We start from the raw sequence: 13419 nt of genomic DNA on the forward strand, positions 1-13419 counted from the left end.
TTGACCAAGCTCAGATAGTCTCCTTCTGGTATGTTCATAATTTCTATTATGTTACACCTCTCGCATTTGTCTCAAGTTCTTACACAGCCTACTCTGCTTTTCCAGTCTTTTTTTCTGATTGGTTTCAGTTTGGGAGGTTTCTATTGAGATACCTTTAAGCTCAGAGATTCCTTCCTCACCTGTGTACAGTCTAATAATAAGCCCATCAAAGACATTCTTGTTTCTGTTTTTGCTTTCCTCTAGCATTGCTTTTGATTCTTTCTTAGAATTTCCATCTGTCTGCTTACATTACTCATCTAGTCTTGTACGCAGTCTGGTTTATCCATTAGAGCATATTAATCATAGGTGTTTTAAATTCCTGGACTCATGATTCCAATATCCCTGCTGTATCTGAGCTGGGTTTCGATGCTTGCTAGTCTCTTCTGTGTTTGTTTTTGCCCTTTAATATGTCTTTATAGCCAGATATGACATACTTAGGGAAGGAACTGCTGAAAATAGACTTTTAGTCGTGTGGTGCTGAGGTGTGGGGGAAGGGTAGCATTCTATAGTCTGAAGAGAAGGGGTCAGCCTTTTAGCGATCCTGACCTCTGGATTGTGAACGTCACAGGTGCTTCTCACTTCCACTCTTCCACCCCCAACCCCTTGGCGGGATTGGATGGCTAGAGGCGGCTAGAGTTGGGTGGTCCTCTTTCATCTCGTAAAGGATAAAGCCAGCTGAGGCTGGGTACGTCCCTTTCCCCAGGTGAGCAGACACTAATGAAACCCCATCAGATCAGGCTCTAGTTAACTGGTTTCTCCTGTGCACAGGCTTTTTTAAGAACAGAGAGGGCTGCAGCGCGTTTCAAAATGGTTCCTTTCTTCCTGGACCTGCCAGAAGCGGAGATTTTTCATGGATACTCCCAGGGAGAACCTGGCCGAACCTTGGAGGTAAAACTCACAAAAACATGGGGTGGGGAGGACCCACTAAAACTGGGTCCCCCAGGTTTAAGTTCTCAGACTTGTCCACGTGAAGCCTCCATTGATTCAGTTGCAGTTCAGGTTTCCCTACCTCAGTGGTGGTTCCTGCTGAGAATCTCTGCTCTGTGATTTCTTGTATTTACTTCATTTGGGGGTCAGCAGTTTGCCCTGGGACTTTCCTTCTCTATAGGATCTAAGGAGAGTTGTTGGCTTGTTAGCTCCAGTTATTACTCGTTATAAGGACAGAGTGGTGATTTCTAAGCGTCCTGTGTGCAGTCCTGAGGACTGGAAGTCCAGATATTCTCTGTGGCCTTAATTGCCTCACCAGTAAAACAGAGAATGAACTGAGGGGTGAGGCGTGCAGAGTGAGACTAATGATGGGGAGACATAGGCATTAGTTTTCTAGGAAGAGGCACAGCTTTTCTGTCCTTTTCTGGTTTGTGACCTTCGGTCTGGGTCACTGATAGATATGTCATGTGGTGCCCTAACGTGGTAGAATCAGCAAAGCTTGGAGTCAGTTGGAGGTCAGATTCATCACTGTCTTGGTTTCAGCTGGTTCCACCAGGTTTTCTGTTTTTCTTTTCCTATAGCTGCCGTTCATACTGTCCACACCCTGTGAGTAAAGATACAAGTTAGTTCTTGTTCAAGGGAGGTGTGGGTGAGTTTTGAGCAAAAGATTGCTGGCAACTCTAGTGATGGACTCAGTTTCTTAACTCATTCCCTTAAAACTTATCATACATTGTCTATTTCTGTGCTCTCCTAATTAGAACAGACCATTAAAAAAATACATGAATGTATGCTTCAAATGATGCTCCACAATTTCTAAGATAGTAACACATTTGTGTGCCTGCAGTATTTAGGTGGATGCCTTGAAAGTGAATTTATGTAACCATTATTAATGCATTCTGTTAAACCCTAAAATTTATGGTTTAATGATATTTCTCTCCCACAAGAGATTTCTACAGTGCAAATACAGAGGTAAAATCATTTATTTTCAATAGGATAGACTGACTTTACAGGTTAATGTGCTTTCATTCCAAAGGTAAACTCTATCATTTTAGTCAATTAACTTTTTGTCCTTTGTTCAAAGTCCAGAAATGATAAGAAGTTACTTTGTCACTTTCCCCAATCTGGGAATTTCTCTGAAGTTGTAATTACTATAGTGAGAGTTTTAGATTTGTTGCATTTTACCTGTATCTAAGAGGCAACATGGTATCCAGTACAAGTTGAATTTTCTATAATGGATTTTATCAGGTGGTCAGGACCTTTTGAAAGTAATAGAACTAAGGTCTTAGTGTTCATCTGATACAAATAACTGCTCTGAAAGGAAAAGGAGTTTTGATTAATACTCTTTTACAAATGCAGCAAGATTGTGCTTTTACTGTAAATGCAGAAGCTAAAGATGGAGTCTGAATGTGCAATTGTAATGAAAATTTAGCACATACCCTAATTCAGGCATTCCACATTTTACACCTGTTCCAACTGATTCTTAACTGGTTTATTGCCACTAAAATTCACCATAAATCACATAGACATATTAATTACTTGAAATTACTACTAAGCATCTGGAAGATCAGAGTTAAAACTTGCATTGGTTGTCCAGACTCCTGTACTTGGCATTCAAGGATAAAAACCTGTTCCTTAGACTCTAAAATTTTTGCTCCTATGGTCTTCCCAAGGTGACCTATTCTGTCATTTAGCACACTCAAAATGTCATACCCATCCCTATCTAGTACTTAAATATTATCTTTCAAAACTGAGCTTAATTCTGTCTATCCTCTGCAATTCTTTACTGGCGACATCAAAGCATATTCAACTCGGTATTACTTCTCATCTTGACCAATCATCTGGCATTTATTTAATAGATTCTTAGATTCTTAGTGTGTGGCAAGTCTGCATTGACTGGTCAGTAATCTTGAGTCTATTATTAATGATACTCTTTGGAAAAATAAGCCAAAATATTAAAAATGGACTATAATAGAATAAATGGCATTTAAGTTTTTTTTTCTTTTGCTTAAATGTGCAAGTTGGTATTTTTATAATAATATTAGTTAATGATAACCATTAGTGAAGATAGAAGAACTTAATTCAAATGGAAAAATCATTAGTGCTTACTGAAGAACATACAGAGGGCTATATAAACAACAACAAAAAAAAAAGGTGAAAATTTGTGTACCTATCAGTTCAATAGTTAAACACTTTAAAAGCCATCCAGAGAAGGGTAGTTCCTGGATGATAATGAAAACACCTGAGCATAATGAAAACACCAAGCTGAAAGAGGTAAATACTTGAAAATATAATATGCATAGAGGGCTATCAGCTTTAAGAAATGAAATAGAATTATCCATTTTGCAGTTATATTGCTCTTCATTTATTTCTGTCATAATATATAACATATCCTTCACTAAATAAGGATAAAAAAACACTAGTCTTACAAAATAATTATTTTATATGAATACTGGTAATTATTCAGTGCAATTAATTAAATAGAATATTAACTACCAAAGAAATAGCCAAAATGACCTTAATACCAATCATCTTATTAACAATAATATAAAGTGCGTCATAAATTTAAAATTTTACAATGAAATATAATTCTTAAAATAATATGAAGTTTTTTGTTGTTTGTTTGTTTGTGGTTTTTTTTTTTGGTTTTGTGTTTTTTTTGCTTTTTCTTGGGCCACTCCTGCGGCATATGGAGGTTCCTAGGCTAGAGGTCACATTGGAGCTGTAGCCACTGGCCTATGCCAGAGCCACAGCAACGCAGGATCCGAGCCCCGGTTGCAACCTACACCACAGCTCACGGCAACGCCGGATTCTCAACCCACTGAGCAAGGGCAGGGATCGAACCCGCAACCTCATGGTTCCTAGTCGGATTCATTAACTACTGCACCACGACGGGAACTCCGAAGGTTTTTTTTAAATATTCATGAAATACTTAATGTTTGGAGAGACTAACCTGAAAAAACATTTGTTAAGCTTGATGTCAGAAAATGTTTGGCCTATGTTTTCTTTCAGGAGTTTGATGGTTCTTGTGTTATATTTAAGTCTTTAAGCCATTTTGAGTTTATTTTTGTGCATGTTGTGAAGGTGTGTTCTAGTTTCATTGATATGCATGCAGCTGTCCAGGTTTCCCAGCAATAGTTGCTGAAAAGACTGTCTTTTCCCCATTTTATGTTCTTACATCCTTTGTCAAAGACTAATTGACTGTAGGTGTCTGGGTTTGTTTTTGGGTTCTCTATTCTGTTCCATTGGTCTGTATGTCAGGCCAGTCTTACAAAACAACAGACACAAAAGCAAAAATAAACTGATGGGACCTAATCAAACTGGCAAGATTTTGCAGAGCAAAGGAAACCAAAAAGAAGACAAAAAGACAACTTAGAATGGGAGAAAATAGTTGCAAATGATGTAACTGACAAGGGCTTAATCTCTAAAATATACAAAAAACTTAGACAACTCAACAGAAAAAAAGCCAACAGCCCAATTGAAAAATGGGCAAAAGACCTGAATAGATATTTCTCCAAAGAAGATGATACAGATGCCCAACAAGCACATGAAAAAATGCTCAACATCCCTGATTATTAGAGAAATGCAAATCAAAACTACCATGAAGTACCACCTCACACCAGTCAGAATGGCCATCATTAATAAATCCACAAATAACAAGTGCTGGAGGGGCTGTGGAGAAAAGGGAACCCTCCTGTACTGTTGGTGGGAATGTAAATTGGTACAACCACTATGAAAAACAGTATGGAGATGCCTTAGAAAACTAATATATAGAACCACCATATGACCCAGCAATCCCACTATCGGGCATATATCTGGACAAAACTCTCCTTATAAAAGACACATGCACCCTCATATTCATTGCAGCTCTATTCACAATAGCCAAGACATGGAAACAACCCAAATGTTCACCAACAGATGATTGGATTAGGAAGATGTGATATATATACACAATGGATACTAATCGGCCATAAAAAAGAAACAAAATAGTGCCATTTGCAGCAACATGGATGGAACTAGAGACTCTCATCCTGAGTGAAGTAAGTCAGAAAGAGAAAAAATACCATGTGATATCACTTATATCTGGAATCTAATACATGGCACAAATGAACCTTTCCACAGAAAATAAAATCATGGACTTGGAGAATAGATTTGTGGTTGCCAAGAGGGGGGGATGGATTGGGAACTTGGAGTTAATAGATGCAGACTATTGCCGTTGGAATGGATAAGCTATGAGATCCTGCTGTATAGCACTGGTAACTATGTTTAGTCACTTACGATGGAGCATGATAATGTGAGAAAAAGCAAGGTATACTTGTATGTGTAACTGGATCACCCTGCTGTACAGTAGAAAATTGACAGAACACTGTAAACCAGCTATAATGAAAAAATAAAAACCATTATGAATTACAGAAAAAAATCTTATCTACAAAAAATATTTAATGTTAATCGCTTTTTGTAAAGTGTGTGAATAATAGTATTTCACATAGTCCATCTCAAAGTTAAAAATAACACAATATTTTATGAAATTACATGATACCTTAGGAATTATGAAGAACATAATTAAACTTTAAAGAATTTGATTAAGAGCAGTTACAGGAGAAGCATGAAATATGATGTACTAGATCATCAGATGAGGAAAGCATTCCAGTTTACAGGAATAGTTTAATCCAAGTTAGAGAAGCCAAAGCAAACACATGTGATCAAGATATGAAAAATTATGGACAATAATTGGCATTTTAGGGAAAAGCCCAAATAGAAAGATGCTAGCATCCAAGGAGCAGTCTTTTAACATATTGAAATAAATAGTGGAGAGCAATTGTAGACTATGAACACATGAAGTTAGGAAAGGATATTCTAAACGATTGATGAGCAAATGTAAATTAGACTAAAATGGAAGGGCAATCCCTAAAACAATGAAATATCAAAGAAAATAGAAGATGGAAATGTTCAGGACTGGGAGAGGAGCAATAAGATGAAGAAAGTATTCCAAGAATAAAAATACTTCAAAGAATAAAATTGGTGACAATTAGATGTAGAATGGTGAAGACAAAGATAGTCTAAAGATTTTCAAAGATACTGTGTAAAAAATGGAATTTGTTCTTGGGAGTTATTTTGTGGAACAAAAAGATCATCTCAAGTACGTTAAGATTGAAAGTTTGAAATGACTATTGACCGTCCAATGGAAATGACATAAAAGAGGTGTATTTTAGTGATTGAAGTGCATTTTAGTATAGTTTTACAAAAAATATGAGAAAAGCTGTATGAAACTTTGGAATGATTTTCAGGTGAAGTTATTTAGTGGGGAAAAAAGCAAAAAACAAAAAAACCTAATGTGGGAAAGACAACATATTGTATGTTTTCTGTAAGAAAAAGTGAACATAAGAAAAGGACATATATCTGGTTTATCTGGTTATCCTTATAAGAAGAAACATTAGAAGGACAAGTCATAAAGCCATGGAGTTTATACATAAAGGAATGCGACAGCTGTGTGGCGAAGGGACACAAAAAGAGGTGGTCAGATATTTCTCAACGTATACCTTTTACTACAGCCTTTACTTTTAAAAGCATGTCAATAGTGTGCCTAAAAAGGTCAGAAATGAGTAAGATTGAGGAAAGAGGGTAAAAAAAAAAAACCCTCAAACTAAAAGCAAACTGAAACGAAAGAATGTAAATATATTTCAAATGAATACCCTAACCACACTGAATGAGAAGAAGGGAGGAATAGGCAGGGAGAAAAGGGAGAAAAGAAAATAAGCCGAAAAGGAAGAACGCAGGTAACTGAGGAACACATACATATTATTTGATTATATACCCTGAGTCTGGGATTGATGGGCTGTGGGTATTAAAGATGGAAATGAAAAGAAATCCTGACATCTTTTTAGTAGATATGCTTATGGTAGTGGCAAGTGGAGAACCCTGAAATCAATTTCAATGAAATATATACTTAATCAAATGAATACATGTGCTGATGATGGTGGCAATTGAGATTCTCCATTCTGAGTGGAAGAAAGAAGAGTCCCAATCTCTAGAGTAAAATTTTCCCAATACAAGTTGACAGTTCTGGGTTTTTCTTGTCCAGACCTTGGCCAAGTAATGTTTTATCATTAACTCTTCAATGATTTCAAGCGGATTTTTTTTTTCATTTCATCCAAATTTTCTAGTTATTCCTTATCGGGGATTTTGAATTTGCCCAGTACTAGAAGGGAATAATCCATATTTACTTTTTTATGTTTATACACACACACATATGCATACCCTATGTGTTTTCTCTGCAGAATCCTGACCAATACATATGCATATATATTTTATATGGTAGTATGATGAAAAAAAATATTTACAATACAAGATAGGCAAGTATATCGGAGTATTTAATTTATAAGCAAAAATGGAATAATCTACTTTGTTGGAGTGCCTCATAACTCAGTTATTATACTTCTTATATTTTGTATGTGTGTGTGTGTGTGTGTGTGTGTGTATATATATACACACACAATGTATTCCTTTGGCAGATAATCCAGACTTACGGCTTGATATATTTTCTGACAACTGTAAATTGAGTTCCAGACATTATCCAACTGCCCATCAATGTTACAACATATATATATATATGTGTGTGTGTGTATGTATATTGTATTAGATATATATACACTCTAGGTGTGTATATATATATATATATATATATATAGTACCTCTAACATAATTTTTGAAAAATTTTATTAAAGCATCATTTATAATTTTGTGCCAATATCAATATCTACTCTACAGCAAAGTGATTCAGTCATATATATATGACATATATATATATATCTTTAGTATTTTTTATCATGGTCTATCCTAGGAGATTGGATATAGTTTCTTTTGCTATACAGTAGGACCTTATTGCCTACCAATTCTAAATGTAATAGTTTGCATCTGTTAATCTTCCCTCCCCCTTGGAAACCCACAAGTTTTTTCTCTATGTCTGTGAGTCTGTTTCTTGTTTAAGATAGTTTGTGCCATATTTTAGATTCCACATATGAGTGATATCATATATGGTATTTGTCTTTCTCTGACTTTACTAAATATGATAATCTAAGTTGCATCCAGGTTGCTGAAAATGGCATCATTTTGTTCTTTTTTGTGGCTGAGTAGTATTCCATTATATATATATACACCACATCTTCTTAATTTGTCAGTAGAGATTTAGGTTGCTTCCATGTCTTGGCTATTATGAATAGTGCTCCTATGAACCTACAGGTACATGTATCTTTTTTAATTGTAGTTTTGTTCAGATATGTGCCCAGGAGTGGGATTTGTGGATCATAGCTAATTCCATATTTAGTTTTCTGAGGAATCTCCATGCTGTTCTCCATAGTGGTTGTACAAGTTTATATTCCCACCAACAGTGTAGGAGGGTTCCCTTTTCTCCATTCCCTCTCCAGCATTTTTTATTTGTAGACTTATTTATGATAGCCATTCTGAATGGTGTGAGGTGGCACATCATTGTAGTTTTGATTTGTATTTCTCTAATAATGAGTGATGTAGAGCGTTTTTTCATATGCCTATTAGCCATCTCTGTCTTCTTTGGAGCAATGTCTATTTATATCTTTCCATTTTTTGATTGGGTTGTTTGATTATTTTTTTTAATTGTCATGTTGTGTGAGTTGTGTATTATGGAGATTAAGTCCCTGTCAGTGTTTCCTTTGCAACTATTTTCTCCCATTCAATAGGTTGTCTTTTTTTTTTTTTTGGTTGATTGTTTTTTATTTTTAAATGGTTTCCTTTGCTGTGCAGTAGCTTATAAATTTGATTAGGTGCCATTGGCTTATTTTTGTTTTTATTTCTATTACCTTGGGTGACTGATCTATGAAAAAATTTGTATGGCTTATGGCAGAGAATTTTTTGCCTAGGTTCTCTTTAGGAGTTTGATGTCATGTCTTATGTTTGTATTTAAGCCATTTTGAGTTTATTCTCGTGCATGGTGTGAGGGTGTGTTCTTGTTTTATTGATTTATTTGAATATGTCCAGTTTCCCCAGAACCACTTACTGAAGAGACTTTTTCCCATTTAATATTCTTGTCTACTTTTGTCCAAGATTACCTGAGTGTAGGTATCTGGGTTTATTTCTGAGTGCTCTATTCTTTTGGATTGATCTGTATGTCTGTTTTTATACCAGTACCATACTGTCTTGATTACTGTACCTTTGTAATATTGTCTGAAGTCTGAAAGAATTATGCTTCCTGCTTTGTTTTTATTCCTCAGGATTCCTCTGTAGATTGCTTTGGGTAGTATGGCCATTTTAACAATGTTTATTCTTCTAATCCAGGAGCATTGGATATCTTTTTTTTTAATCTTCTTAATTTTCTTGATTAATATTTGATAGTTCTAAGCATATGAGTCTCTCACCTTGTTGGTCAGGTTTATTCCTAGATACTTCATTTTTTTGGTGTGATTTTTTTTGAAGGTTTTTTTAATTGCTTTTCTAATATTTCATTGTTAGTATACAGAAATGCAGCCAATTTCTGAGTTCTAATCTTGTATACTGCTGTTAAGATGATTTTATTTATCACTTTGAGTAGTTTTTGTGTGGAGTCATTAAGGTTTTCTATATGGGTATCATATCATCTGAATAGGGTGACAGTTTTACATCTCTTCCAATTTGGTTACGTTTTATTTCTTTCATTTATCTGATTGCTATGGCTAGGACTTCAAGTAAAATGTTGCGTAAAGTTGGTGAGAGTGGGCATTCTTGTCTTGTTCCACATTTTAGTGGGAAGCCTTTCTGCTTCTGTTGAGTTTTACATTGACTTTGAATTGGTCATAAATGGTTTTTATTATGTTGAAATTTGTTCCCTCTATATACGCTTTGGCAAGAGTTTTGATCATGAATGGATGTTCAGTGTTGACAAGTGCTTTCTCTGTATCTATTGAGATGATTGTGTGGTTTTTGACTACTTTTGCTAATGTGGTATACTACATTGACTGATTTGCAAATGTTGAACCATCCTCATGAACATGGGATGAACCCCACTTGGTTGTGGTGTATGATCTTTCTTATGGCTTTTTGGCTTCAGTTGGTTGAAATTGTGTTGAGAAACTTCACGTCTATATTTAGCAAGGATGTTGGCTTATAATTTTCCTTTTTGGTAGTATCTTTGATTTTATTGTTAGGCTGATGGTGGCTTAATATAATGTCTTTGAGCATGTTGATTGTTCAAACTTTTGGAAAATTTTAAGAAGGTCAATTTAAGTTCCTTTTTGTATGTAGAATTTGCCTGTGAAGCCATCTGATCATGGACTTTTGTTTGTAGGGGATGTTATTACATATTCAATTTTATTTCTTCAATCTGTTCAAATTATCTGCTTCTTATTGATTCAGTTTTGGTGGGTGAATGTTTCTGGAAAGTTGTCCATTTTTCCTAGGTTGTCAAATTTATTGGCATATAGTTGTTCATGGTATTCTTTCTTTTTCTTTGTATTTCTGCAGTATCAGTTGAGATTTCTCCTTTTTCTTTTCTTATTTTGTTTATTTGGACTTCTCTCTCTTCTTGCTGAGTCTGGCCAGTTTTGTCAATTTTGTTTAACCTTAATAAAAAACCAGCTCTTGGTTTTAATGATTTTTTTTCTATTGCTTTTTAATCTGTTTCATTGATTTCCTCACTGATCTTTGTGATTCTTTCTTTCTTTTGACTTTATATATTTTTTACCTTGTTTTTCCAATTTTTTGAGGTGGTAGGTTAGGTTGAGATTTTTCTTGTTTTGTTGAGGAAAGCCTCTATTACTATGAACTTCCCTCTAAGAACTGCTTTTTGTGGTATCCATAAGATTTGGTATGGTTGTGATTTCATTATCATTTGTCTGAAGGTATAATTTTATGTTTAATTTTCTTATTGACTCATTGTTTGTTTTTAGTAGCATGTTGTTTAGTCTCCATGTGTTCAGTTTTTTCTCATTTCCTTTTCTGTGGTTGACTTTTTGTTTCATGTCATTGTGGTCAGAGAGGATGCTTGAAATACATTCTGTAATCTTAAATTTGTTGAGGTTAGTTTTGTGCCCTAGTTAATGTTCTATGTGCATTTTAATAGAATGTATAGTCTGTTTTTTCTTTTTTTCTTTTTTTGGATGTAAAGTCCTGAAATTATCAATTTTATAGAACTATTCTATTGTGTCATTTAGGATCTCTGTTACCTTACTGATTTTCTGTCCAAAAGATCTGTCCATTGATGTGTGTAGGGGAGTGTTCAAATCTCATATTGTTGTATTCCCATCAACTTCTGCTTTTATGTCTGTTAGTATTTGTTTTATGTATTTGGGTACTCCTATATTAGGGTCATAGATGTTGATGAATGTAATATCCTCTTCTTTAATTGATCCTTTTATCATTAACTAGTGTCCTCATTTGGGGCATTTTCATTTTTGATAATATAATTATCTACACATTGTAAATATATTTCTCTGTACATTGTAATTTGTGCACTTTTTTTTAAGTTAATGACATTCAAATATATACATTTTTTAAAAATCCTATGCTCTTAACTGCTATCACATGTATGTATAGATCAAGCGTTTATGATATTGGCTACATCTAGATATTAAAGAGTAAAATTAACTTTAAAAACTTGAAAATAATAAATACTTAGGTATGGTTAATGTAGGTGGTCTTGTAAAACCTAGAAATTTATACGTAGGGTTTATAATACCATAGTCTACATGATGAAATATTCTGTGATACTCACTGTATATCTCAACACATACAGAAAGACCTAGGTAAATTTATTTCTATAAAAATGAGTACAAAGAATTGAAAGAATCGTGACTCTAAAGTGTTTTACATACAACTGGAAGAATTAGGCATATGTTTAATAAAGTGTTGAAAATTGGAAGGTTGGCAGCTTCTCTGGTAGACACACATCAAACATCTCAGCTCATTTTTTTCAAGAAGGCAGTTGGGAGTTTGGGAAGGGATGGCCAATAAGGCAGTCATTAATTTTTGTCCAATGGATTTGCTATTGCAATTAATGATGTTGAGCTTGATAAGAACATTTGGTAGGGTGGTAAAACAAAATCTTGTATCATTCAACATTAAAAGAGAATGAGAGAAGTGTAATTAGTTGGAACTAGTTTAGAAAATAATTGTAGAAAAATCCATTACAAAGAACTGTACAGAGTTGAAGAACTAGCTGTAGGAGGATATTGGGAAAAGGGAGACTTTTCCTAAAGGGAGAGACATTAAATACTACTGCTTGTATGCTGATATAAATAATACAGTAAAGGAGCAATACTAGTAATAACAGAGAAGCAGAAATTGCACTTGGAATGCCCTTGAGTAGGAAAGAAGGGGATGGGATTTGTACAAAAGTGGATCATGGAGAATCATCCTTTCTAAGAGAAGGAGTATCAGAGTGTGTGTGTAAAGATATAACTGTAATGATGTAACTTGAGATGTGATATGGTAGAAACTCTCTTCTAATTATTTCTGTCTCTAATTAAAAATTAGATGCATAATTTTTGCAAGTGGAGAAAGGGCAATAGGTATTACGAGTTTAAAGAGGGAAAAGTTTTGTAAGAGAGTGAATATGTTCAGTAAATATCAGAATTGATGGATAGTACTGGGCATGTATTTGTTGTTGGAGGTCATAAAAATAGAATAAGAGCAGCCATAAAGTTTGTGCGTTTTTCTCTGGCTATGTTTTGCTGTCCTGAAGCAGTATAATAGACAGAAATTTGAATTTAAGTAGATTGCTGTTTTGCCCAGCCAGAATAACAGTGATTACAAAGGAATAAGGGTGTATGCAAAGAACTGATTATAATAACAATTCATGTAGGCTGGAAAAGGAGAGATGTGAGGACAATATGGGGATGTGGGGCCCTGGACAAAGTCAATAGATGAAAAGTGCAAGTGAGTTGGGTATGGAGAAGAGTAAGAAAGTGTTCCATCAGTAAGAGGACCACTAAGGCTGAGGGACAGTTTGGTCAGTGGAAATCCAAGTTTCAGTTACACTGAAGTTAGAAAATTACGGAGAAGAGATTGAGGATATAAGAGATAACAGTCTAATGACAGACTGTGAGATCCAAAGAGCACAGTGGAAAAGCTGAGGAGCTGAAAGGAGGTGGCAGTTGGAGAAATATTAGCACGTGCTTAGGTCTAGAGATGAATTGTCCTGGTGACATCTTAGACAAATTGGGTTGGCACTGATAAAGGTATTGCAAGAATGGACTTATCTCCTGACACATGGAGCTCTGTGGCTCCTTCTTTACTTACAAATCATGAAATGCACTGTTTTGTTCTTGTCTTTAAATAGTATATAATCTAGTGTGCCATATAGATTATGTACATAAAAAGTACACAGATATTACCCACATATTAAAATCATGTAAAAAGGTAAATTTAAGCTACAAATCAATGAAACATCAATACTGTGGTTACACCAGAAAGGCATTTTTCAGATCCATATATATCTCTCCATCTCCATAA

At 34.8% G+C, this 13419-nt stretch overlaps 1 long non-coding RNA gene across 1 annotated transcript in view; it reads left to right on the forward strand.

Moving 5' to 3' along the window:
* LOC106510211 overlaps positions 805 to 13419 on the forward strand; it is a 49991-nt gene continuing 37376 nt past the window's right edge. Inside the window, exon 1 of the long non-coding RNA XR_001308489.2 lies at positions 805 to 927. This is a non-coding gene — a long non-coding RNA (uncharacterized LOC106510211). The remainder of the gene's footprint in view (positions 928 to 13419) is intronic.

This window comes from Sus scrofa, chromosome 4, assembly GCF_000003025.6.
Source record: "Sus scrofa isolate TJ Tabasco breed Duroc chromosome 4, Sscrofa11.1, whole genome shotgun sequence".
Taxonomy (NCBI): Eukaryota; Metazoa; Chordata; class Mammalia; order Artiodactyla; family Suidae; genus Sus; species Sus scrofa.